Source organism: Myotis brandtii, unplaced genomic scaffold (assembly GCF_000412655.1).
Source record: "Myotis brandtii unplaced genomic scaffold, ASM41265v1 scaffold61, whole genome shotgun sequence".
In the NCBI taxonomy this organism is placed as follows: domain Eukaryota; kingdom Metazoa; phylum Chordata; class Mammalia; order Chiroptera; family Vespertilionidae; genus Myotis; species Myotis brandtii.
In genome coordinates this window covers 3,712,063-3,721,482 of record NW_005370318.1, presented here as the reverse complement: position 1 = coordinate 3,721,482, position 9,420 = coordinate 3,712,063, and the positions used below count along the sequence as shown (strand labels likewise).

Below are 9,420 nucleotides of genomic sequence, written 5' to 3'. Positions count from 1 at the left end.
TCCTGGGGTCTGGGTGGGTGTGGTTGAGTAGCTGTGGGTCCTTGGAGCTTATACGGGATTCTGAATTGTGTGTGTGTTGTGGAGTGATGTCTATACGTAAAAAGACTTTGAGAGACGGTTGGAGGCAGCCTTAGAGCTGGTGAAGGTGGGTGTGGTTGCATAGGGGAAGCTGGTTCATATGTGATTGTTTTCTCTAAGGATGTGGGCACGTGTGTCTGCATCTTGGTGTGAGCAGCACTGATATGGGTGTAAGTGTTATGTGTAGTAACTGTGTATTGCAGTGTAGGGTGTGTGTATCTGTGTGTTGTGTTTATTGTTGTAGCTTTAGTGGGGTTCTGTTAGGAGAGACAATTAGGTGTTTTGATGTGTTGCCTCCTTGGTCTCTGTATTTTGGTTGTTGTGTTGGTTGTGCACGTTTGGGTCTGGGTTGTGTACCTGGGTGTCAGTGTGTGGGTGTATGTCATGGTGTATGGCTGTGCTGTGCATTTGGACAGCTGCTTTGCTGGGTGTGTGTATTAAAGTGTTGCTGGCAGATGCATCAGTTGTCAGTTTACATGTATATGCTGTGTGGTTGTATAGGTGTGTGTATTTGTGTGTGTGTGTGTGTGTGTGTGTGTGTGTGTGTGTGTAGTACTTTCAGGTTTGGCCTGTGCTGAGTGACCTAAGAAGGGAGCCCCCTGGGCCCTTACTCTGCCCTTCCCTTTGGCCCCCGAGTCCCAGGGCAGCAGTGGCCCTTGCTGAGGCCACAGGAAGGCCCCACACCCTCTCTCTCAGGGAACCCTAGGAGGGGCCCAGACTGGGAGCTCCAGCCTCCCTGTCCATTGTTCTGGGCCTTCTTTGGAAAACAGGATGAGAGGCAAAAGATGGACCCAAGCCTGGACCCCCCTACACTCCCTGGAATGACCCAAGAGCCCATCAAAAAACCCTTAAGATGGAGGGCCAGGGACCATCCCCATTTTACAGATGGGGAAACTGAGGTCCAGAATGGATAAGAGACTTGGCAGAGGTCTCACAGCTGGTTAAGGACAGAGAGTTTGAAGCCTCCACACCCCTCAAGTGCCCATATACAGCCTTCTGCTGGGCTGGGGGATAGGAAATGAGACCCCTGGAAGGACACAAACTATCTATTTTGCTGCCATTTCTGAGTGCTTACCTCGTACTAAGCCCTGAAGTGTCATAACTCTGTAGGTTAAGGTCAAATTTTGTCCCCATTTTGCACATAAGGAAACTGAGGACCATACGGTAACAATTCGTTAATTCAACAGATCTGACCCTACATACTCTTCCATTTAAGTACTATGCCCCGGGAACTTGAGCAAGTCCTTCACCCTCTCTGGGCCAGGCCCTGTGCTCAGCTCTGGGGACACAGCAGTGGCCAAAGGAGCCATGGTTCCTGCCCTCCTAGAGCCTGGGGCAGGCATGGGGATGGAGGAGGATGGACAATCTCCAAGAAAACAAAGATCTTTTCAGATGGTAATAAATTCTATAAATAATTAAGACCAGGGGAATGTGAAAGAAAGTGAATAAATAGCCAAAGGAGGTTCTAAGAAGAGCTCTGAGGAGGTGACATTTGACCTGAGACTTGAAGAATGAGAAGTCTTGTAAAGATCGGGGATGAATGCAGAGGGAACAGCAAAGGCCCTGAGGTAGGACCCAGCTAGTTTAGGAAAGGAGACCACATGGCCGGGGAGAGAAAGGCCGGGCAGGAGAGGTGGCTGGCGGTGGTGGACAGAGGCTGCAGGCTGGGGAGGGGTTTGGATTTTATTCTCAGTGTGATGGGCAGAGAGGCGGTGTTGGCTGAGCGCAGAGTGCTGGGGTAGAGTGTGGAGGGGGTGCTTGTGGTCTCCTGTTACAAGGAGCAGGGAAGGGGGGGGGCGGTGGGAACAGCCAGAGCCAAAGGTCTCTCCCCCGCAGCTCCGGCAGTCCCAGCCCAGAGGCGCCGGCCTGGCGGCTGGAAGACCGCGCTGTGGGCACATCTGGGGAGCAGCTGCCGGGCCAGGGCCAGAGCAGCCAGAACGGGTCACGTGGCACAGGGCAGGCCCGCCCTGGAGCCTGCAAGGCCAAGACTCCCGGGAGGGGCAGTGGGGAACATGCTGGACATGAACACGCATCAACGAGGATGTGCTCGGCAGTGTAGACACGCATGCACACAAGCCTTCAGCCCCACAGCCACCGCCTCAGGAGACAGACCGCCTGGGTTCAATGCCACATCCCAGCTGTGTGCCGGAAGCAAGTCACTCCACTTCTCTGGGCCTCAATGGCCTCAACTGTAAAAGGAACATACCTATTACTACCAGTCGTAGGTTAATACTTGGAGCTCTGCCTGATACAGAGGGAGCCCTTAGAAAATGGGAGCCTTTGCCTTGAGCCCTGGAGGCCAGAGGAGAGATCTTGAAGGCCGAAAAGGTGATGTGGTGACAGAGAAATCAGGAAAAGACATGTCCATTCATCACCAGGTGCTGCCGTTACCTCTTGGCATCGCTTATTTTACTCTCATAACCACTCCACAGAGAACAATGAACATGAACCCCAGGTTACAGATGAGGAAACTGAGGTACAGCTTGTCGATGATAGAGCCAGGATTGGAAGGTGTCAAGGGCTGGTCCTTTTTTCTCTCTGGGCCCCCATATTCCCATCTGTGGAATGGTGCATTATAAAAATAATACAGCTGTTACCAGCGTCAGGGAGCAGCTGTGAAAATCAGACCGTGCCAGGTGTGTGTAAAGGGCCTCCCGAGAGACTACTAGCTTGAATCCTGGTTTAGGGCCATGTAGGTTCATTTAAAGAGTCCTCCAGCCTTAGCCGGTTTGGCTCAGTGGATAGAGCATCAGCCTGTAGACTGAAGGGTCCCAGGTTCCATTCTGGTCAAGGGCACATGCCCGGGTTGCGGGCTTGATCCCCAGTAGGGGGCGTGCAGGAGGCAGCTGATCAATGACTCTCATCATTGATGTTTCTATCTCTCTCTCCCTCTCCCTTTCTCTCTGAAATCAATAAAAATATATTTAAAAAAATAAAAATGAAGAGGCCTCCAAACTTCCTGGCCACCAAAAAAGGGGTGGTAGGACTGAGAGGCAAATGCTCACTCAATTCACACTACCCGAGAGAGGGCCAGAAAAATGCCTATTTGGCAACAAGATAAATAGACAGTCTTTGTTTAAATTCTTTGTCAGGCCTTAAAAATGTAAGAGATAAAAATCATGTCTGGAAGTACTGAACATTTTCTGGAATGAAATGAAGCCATTTTTTCCCCACAGACCTAGGATGGGTATGTGTATAGGGGGTGTCGTTATTTCACTTGGAAAGTTTGAGGGGAACACCGTGAAGGGAAAATTTCATGGGGTCTGAAAGCTCATCTCACATGGCTCGCTAAAAAACCCCAGAAGTAAAACTGCAAACCACATGAGCTCTGGGGGCCTGGCCTGAAATTGAACAGACACTATTCCTATCTACTGTTTAGTGAGCACCTACTACATTCAAGACCATCACAGGAGCTTTGGGACCCTAATCTCAATGAATCCTTTTTTTAAATAAAGTATTTTTATTTTTTATTATTTTTATTTTTTTGTTGTTAATCCTCACCCAAGGATATTTTTCCACTGATTATTAGAGAGAGAGGGAGAGAGAGAAACATCAATGATGAGAGAGAATCATTGATCGGCTGCCTCCTGCATGCTCCCTACTGGGGATCCAACCTGCAACCCAGGCACATGCCCAGACCTGGAGTCGAACCGGGACCTTCTGGTTCATAAATCGATGCTCAACCACTGAGCCACACTGGCCAGGCCATAATATAGTCTTGACGTAGTTAGCACAGGACCTGGCAGGAGGTGGATGCACATGAATGTTATTTGAGCGGGGAGGGTCCTAATTGTTCCTTGACCCTCTCTCCTACTTGTCTGCAAAGTGTCTTTGACATTCCCACCTCATCCCAACCATCAGTCAGGCCAGAGTGAGATATACTAAACATTTAAAGTTGGCTTTTTATTACACAAAATATTTCACGAATACACTTCTGTTTAAAAAATGTATTCAAAAAATACCTATGTATATTGGATCAGAGACCTAAAACTATAAAAACCTAAAGCTATAAACCTTCTGGAAAATATAGGAGAAAATCTTTGTGATCTTGGATTAGGTAGAGATTTCTTAGATATGACAAGAAAAGCACGATTCATAATATTAAAAATTGATAAATTGGACTTCATCAAAATCTAAAACTTTTGCTCGTCGAAAGACGCAAGTAAGGAGATTAAAAGATGAGACACACTGGAGAAAATATTTGTAACTCATATATCTGATAAAGGATTTGTATTCGAAACATAAAGAACTCTCAAAACTCAATAATAAGAAGACAAAAACCAAGTGAACAGAACTGGACAAAAGATTAAAGGGTAGCACGAGGGATCCTTGTGATGGAGCTGTTCTGTGTCTTCACTCTGGTGGTGCTCACAGGAATCTACACATGATAAAACTGCAGAGAACTAAATACACATACAAAGGGAAGCATGTCAATCAGGTGAAATCTGAATTTCATGTGAAATCTTCTTGTAATATTGTACTATATTTATGCAAGATGCTTCCATTAGGGAAAGTGGGTAAAGGATATAAGGGGTTTCTCTATTATTTCTCACGACTTCATGTGAATCTACAATTATCTAAAACTAATTTTTTAATGAGCAAAGAATGAATGACACTTTGCCAGAGAAGATATATGGATGACATATAAGCACATACAAAGATGATCAACATTTTTAGTAACTCGGAAAATACAAATTAAAGCCATGGCCAGTGTGGCTCAATTGCCTGGGCTTCATCCCATGCACTGAAAGGCTACTAGATAGACAGAGAAACAGCGATCAGACTATCAATCCCCAGAGGGAAAGTAGGGGGGGGTGGGGGTAAGGGGAAGAGATCAACTAAAGGACTTGTATTAAAAGATTTAAATTTATGGGGGGGAGTTGGGGGTTAATGTGGGGGATGAGGACACATTTGTAATACCTTAACCAATAAAGAAATTAAAGATAAAAAGGAAAGAAAAGAAAGAAAGGCTACCAGATCAATTCCTAGTCAGGGCACATGCCCAGGTTGCAGGCTCCAATCCCCAGTAGGGGGCGTGCAGGAGGCAGCCAATTGATGTTTCACTCTGTCTCCCTCTCCCTTCCTCTCTCTCTCTAAAAGTCAATAAAAATAAAAATTAAAAATTAAAAAAGAAAATACAAATTAAAACCACAGTGAGATACTACACTCATCTATTAGAATTGCTGAAAACAACTGACCACATCAACCGTTAGAGAGGACGTGGGGGACCTGGGCTCTCCACACTGCCGATACACCTCTTGGGAAAACATTTGAATAGTTTCTTATTAAATTAAGTAAATACCTACTGTGTGACCCAATCATTCCACTACTGTTTGCCTAACAGAACTGAAAGCACAGATTCATATAAACACATGTATACAACTGTTCAAAGCAGCTTTATTTGTACTAACCAAAAACTACAAACAACCTAGATGTAAATGGATAAGCAAATTGTGGTATATCCACACACTACTACTAAGCAATAAAAATGAATGAACATGAATGAATCTCAAAATAATTATTCTGCGTTAAGAAAAAAGTAGGCTGACAAAGCTACAATAAAGAGTAAGCACTGTATATACATTATGTATGTATATACTGTGTATATATACTGTACTTCATTTATATAAAATTCTAGAACATGCAAACTATAGAATAAAACAGAAACCAGTTACCTAGACACTGAGTGGGAGAGTGGGGAGGGATTACGAAGGGCAAAAGAAAACTTCTAGGGTTGATTAAGTATATAATAATTGTCTTGATTGTGGCAATAGTTCATGAGTAAGAGAGAGAGAAACTTATGATGTCATACACTTCAAATATATACACTTTGTGTATGTCAATTATCTATAATAATAAAAAAGTAATATGCTAATTAGACCAGAGAGCCGAATGACCCTTCAGACGTCATCCCCAACAAAGCTGCCACAGCAGGGGCCAAGGCAGAGGCAGTTAGGGGCCATCAGGCAGGCGGGTGAGCGGTTAGGGCCAATCAGGCAGGCAGGCAGGCGAGCGGTTAGGAGCCAGTGGTCCCAGATTGCAAGAGGGATGTCCGACTGCGAGAGGGTGCAGGCCGGGCTGGGGGCCCCTTCCCCCACCCAGTGCACAATTTCATGCACTGGGCCTCTAGTACTTCAATAAGACTGCTTAAGGGGGAAAAAATCAAATACCTATGTGAAGATAAAAGTGAAATCCTAATTTCACATTGTTCTCCTTCCCCTCACTCCTCTTCACAGTGGTAACAGTAGTAATTTGGTATTTATCCTTTTTTTTTCTCTTTCTAATATTTTTTATTGAGGTGCTATTTAAATACAGTGAAATGCACAAAAATATATAATTCAATGTGTTTTGACTAACTCTTACACTGTGTAATGCACACCTCAGCATGACAGGGAACATTCCCATCACTCCAGAACGTTCCCTCACACCCCTTGCCTGGCAACTCCCACGCTCCACTCCCAGAGGCAGCCCCCATTCTGATTTCTTTCATCATACATTAGTTGTGAGTTTTAGAACTTCATCTGAGAGAAAGTACACAGTATTGTGTTTGAAATTTTCTGCAGCATAATTTCCTCTCATTTTAAATTCATTTCCAGATACACATGTACTTAGGCACAGTATGTTTGCTTTCTTACAGGAGGTCCTACCTTAACCCCCAGTCTAACTCTTGCTTCCTCTACCAACAGCATCTAGATATCTCTCAGAACCAAACTTCCCCTGCCGCAGGGCCAGTCCACAGCACTGATGTTCCATTCATCCTTATATAATACCACGCAATATTATTTGCTGGATATTTAGGTTATTTTAACTTCCCCTCTTGTAAATAGCACCTCAACGAACATCTTTGGGAAGACATTTTTTTAAAAGGAATGTCTCATTCTTTTTTAAAAACAATAGTTTACTGATTTTTAGAGAGAGAGGCACTGAAAGGGAGAGAGAGAAAAGCATGGATGTGAGAGTGCAACATGGATCGGCTGCCTCCAGCACACGCCCTATCAGGGATCGAGTCCACAACCCCGGCACATGCCCTTGACCCAGAATCCAACCGGCAACCTCCTGGTGCACAGATGATGCCCAACCAACTGAGCCGCACCAGCCAGGGCTGAGCAGACATCTTTGTGCGTGTGTGTGTGTGTGTGTGTGTGTGTGTGTGTGTGTGTGTCTGGAATTGATACCAGCAAAAAGAATTGCTAGGTCAATTAATAATCACTCAATAGTAAATTAATATTCTAATTTCCTCTCCCGCTGGTCATTGTCCTTCCAATTCTTTAGCAATTCTTCTGCACAGCAAAATGTTCTCTCCAATCATTAGAGGATTGCAAAACAAGCCTAGGGAGTTTGGAGAGCTTGCGGGGTGTCATAAGAGGATGGGGAGTCCAGCTAATTAATTGATGATGTCTCTCCTTTGAAGCTAGTCTCCCTGATCAGTTTTCCTGTTTTCCTCATGTGGATGCAGTGGGCTGGTTTATTGACCCCCTTCTGCAAACTTCTGTAGAAAAAGGAAACCTGACACCCAGTGAGTTAATTGTTGTGTGTGTGTGTGTGTGTGTGTGTGTAGGGGGGCGGGTAATATCACCCCCTCCTGTGTGAGCGCAGAATTTTAGCCTCCTCACGCTTCGGGTGTGGCTTCGGGTGGCTATGCGGTTTCCACAGCTCTGGTCCATCTAGGGTTCTGGAGGCAGACTGGACGGGGCTGCATTACAATGAAGTGCCCTTGTTATTAACAATGCAGCCATTACAACAGTGTGGCTCCCGGGAGGCTTGTTGAGCCTCAGTTTCCTCCTTTGTATAAAGAAACCAAACAGCTCCTCTCTTTGGAGTTGTAGCAAGGATTCCAGAAGATGATACAGGCAAACTCTTCACACAGTGCCTGCCTGGCAGGAAGTAAGAACGCAATAAATCGTCACTTGTGTGATTATCATCAACAAACCGGGCAGATAGTATGGCTCAGAGGGCTTGGGACACAACTAAATTCACCCAGCAGCAGAGCTGGAATCGGAACTCGGGCCCCTTTCCCCAGGCAATAAGGGGAACTGGAGATGGGGAGGAGGCGGTGAGGAAACCTCCCAAGCGGCCCAAGCTGTGGGCCTGGTGGGGAGATTCCAGGTGTGGGGCGGGGAGGTAAGGTGACCCTTGCCCGGCGACCGCGCCCGTGAGGAGCACATTCCCAGGCCTCCTGCCGGAGGTCCGCAGGTGACTGGCGGGGCCCGGAGTAGCGCGGGGAGCCGGGTTTGCCGTCTCCATGGCGACCGCCCGCGCGGCGCCAGCCTGACAGCCCGTCCAGGTTTTATGAATGGGTGACGTCACGGGCCTGGCGTCTAACGGTCTGAGCCTCTTGTTCAGACGCTGACACAGACCAGCCCGGGAAGCCCGGCGGGGGGAGGGTGGGAGGAGAGGGGGACTGGAGCTCTGCAGCTGCCGCGCTGTGGGAGAACCTGATCCGAAATCTTTTTTAGAGGGGAAACCTCCGAAAAAAGGGAGAAAAATTTAAAAATCACTAGTTGATGCAGATTTAGGGAATTTTTGCAAGGGGCTGCAAATTCAGAGTAGAATTAGGAGATGCAGCCCCACTCTGGGAGCCATCTATCCAGTTCAGGTCCCAGAGGCCCAGCCCCCAGTCCTAGGGGAAGACTTTCCCAAATTAAGTGCTCCCACCCCGAGGGGCCTGGGTAAGTCCCCCTGGTCCCAGGACATTAACAACACTCCCTGGCAATTGGGAAAGAGAGACGAGCCCCAGTTCAGAGTGTGAAAGGAGGGCCCGCTTTAATTTCGGACCAAACATTCGCGAGATCAGGGTCCCAGAAGTCGTCTTCCAACAGGATCCAGAAGCCCAGGCTCTCTAGGCGACCCAGAGCCAGCGCTTCTTCATCCGGGCCTCAGTTTCTCTCATCTGTAAAATGGAGCTGGAGAGGTGAGAAAACGAACCCGGGAAAACGGATTCTTGATCTCTTTGTTATCGGCAATATCGATTTAGCCTCCTTGCCTCCTCCCCGAGGTTCCCAGGTAGCCACCCTGTCCGGTGCCTTCCCACTCTCTCTCTTTTTGAGATTCGGGGTCCCCTTTCCACGCCCTCCAGGGTACAATAGTAGAGCGGGAGGCGGGGCCCAGAGGCGCTCGAGGCCACACCTCCAGGCCTCTCATTGGCTGCTTTTGAACGTCTGGGCCCGCCCCTCGGGGAGGGGACGCGGCGTCTTTATAATGATCCGGCTGCGGGGTTTGGAGCGTGCATTCTACAACCGTCTCTGCCGCGCGGAGGTCTCCTCTTGCACGCCCAGCTCCCGCCTCCTAGCTCACCCCGACGCCAGAATCATGAAGGTCGCCAGTGGCAACGCCGCGGCCGCC

General features: G+C 47.5%; 1 protein-coding gene and 1 long non-coding RNA gene across 2 annotated transcripts in view; one reads left to right on the top strand and one right to left on the bottom strand.

The window, feature by feature from the left end:
• The first annotated feature begins 1,910 nt into the window (after nt 1–1,910).
• The window catches only part of ID1 (inhibitor of DNA binding 1, dominant negative helix-loop-helix protein), an 8,622-nt gene continuing 1,112 nt past the window's right edge, over nt 1,911–9,420 (top strand). The window contains exon 1 of the mRNA XM_005879873.2: nt 1,911–1,941. The gene's annotated coding sequence lies outside the window, so the exon portion shown is untranslated. The remainder of the gene's footprint in view (nt 1,942–9,420) is intronic.
• Nucleotides 8,816–9,414, bottom strand: LOC106728412. The gene is made up of 2 exons (XR_001364719.1): nt 9,205–9,414; nt 8,816–8,981 (listed from the first exon to the last, which is right to left on the bottom strand). It is a non-coding gene; the product is annotated as an uncharacterized LOC106728412 (long non-coding RNA).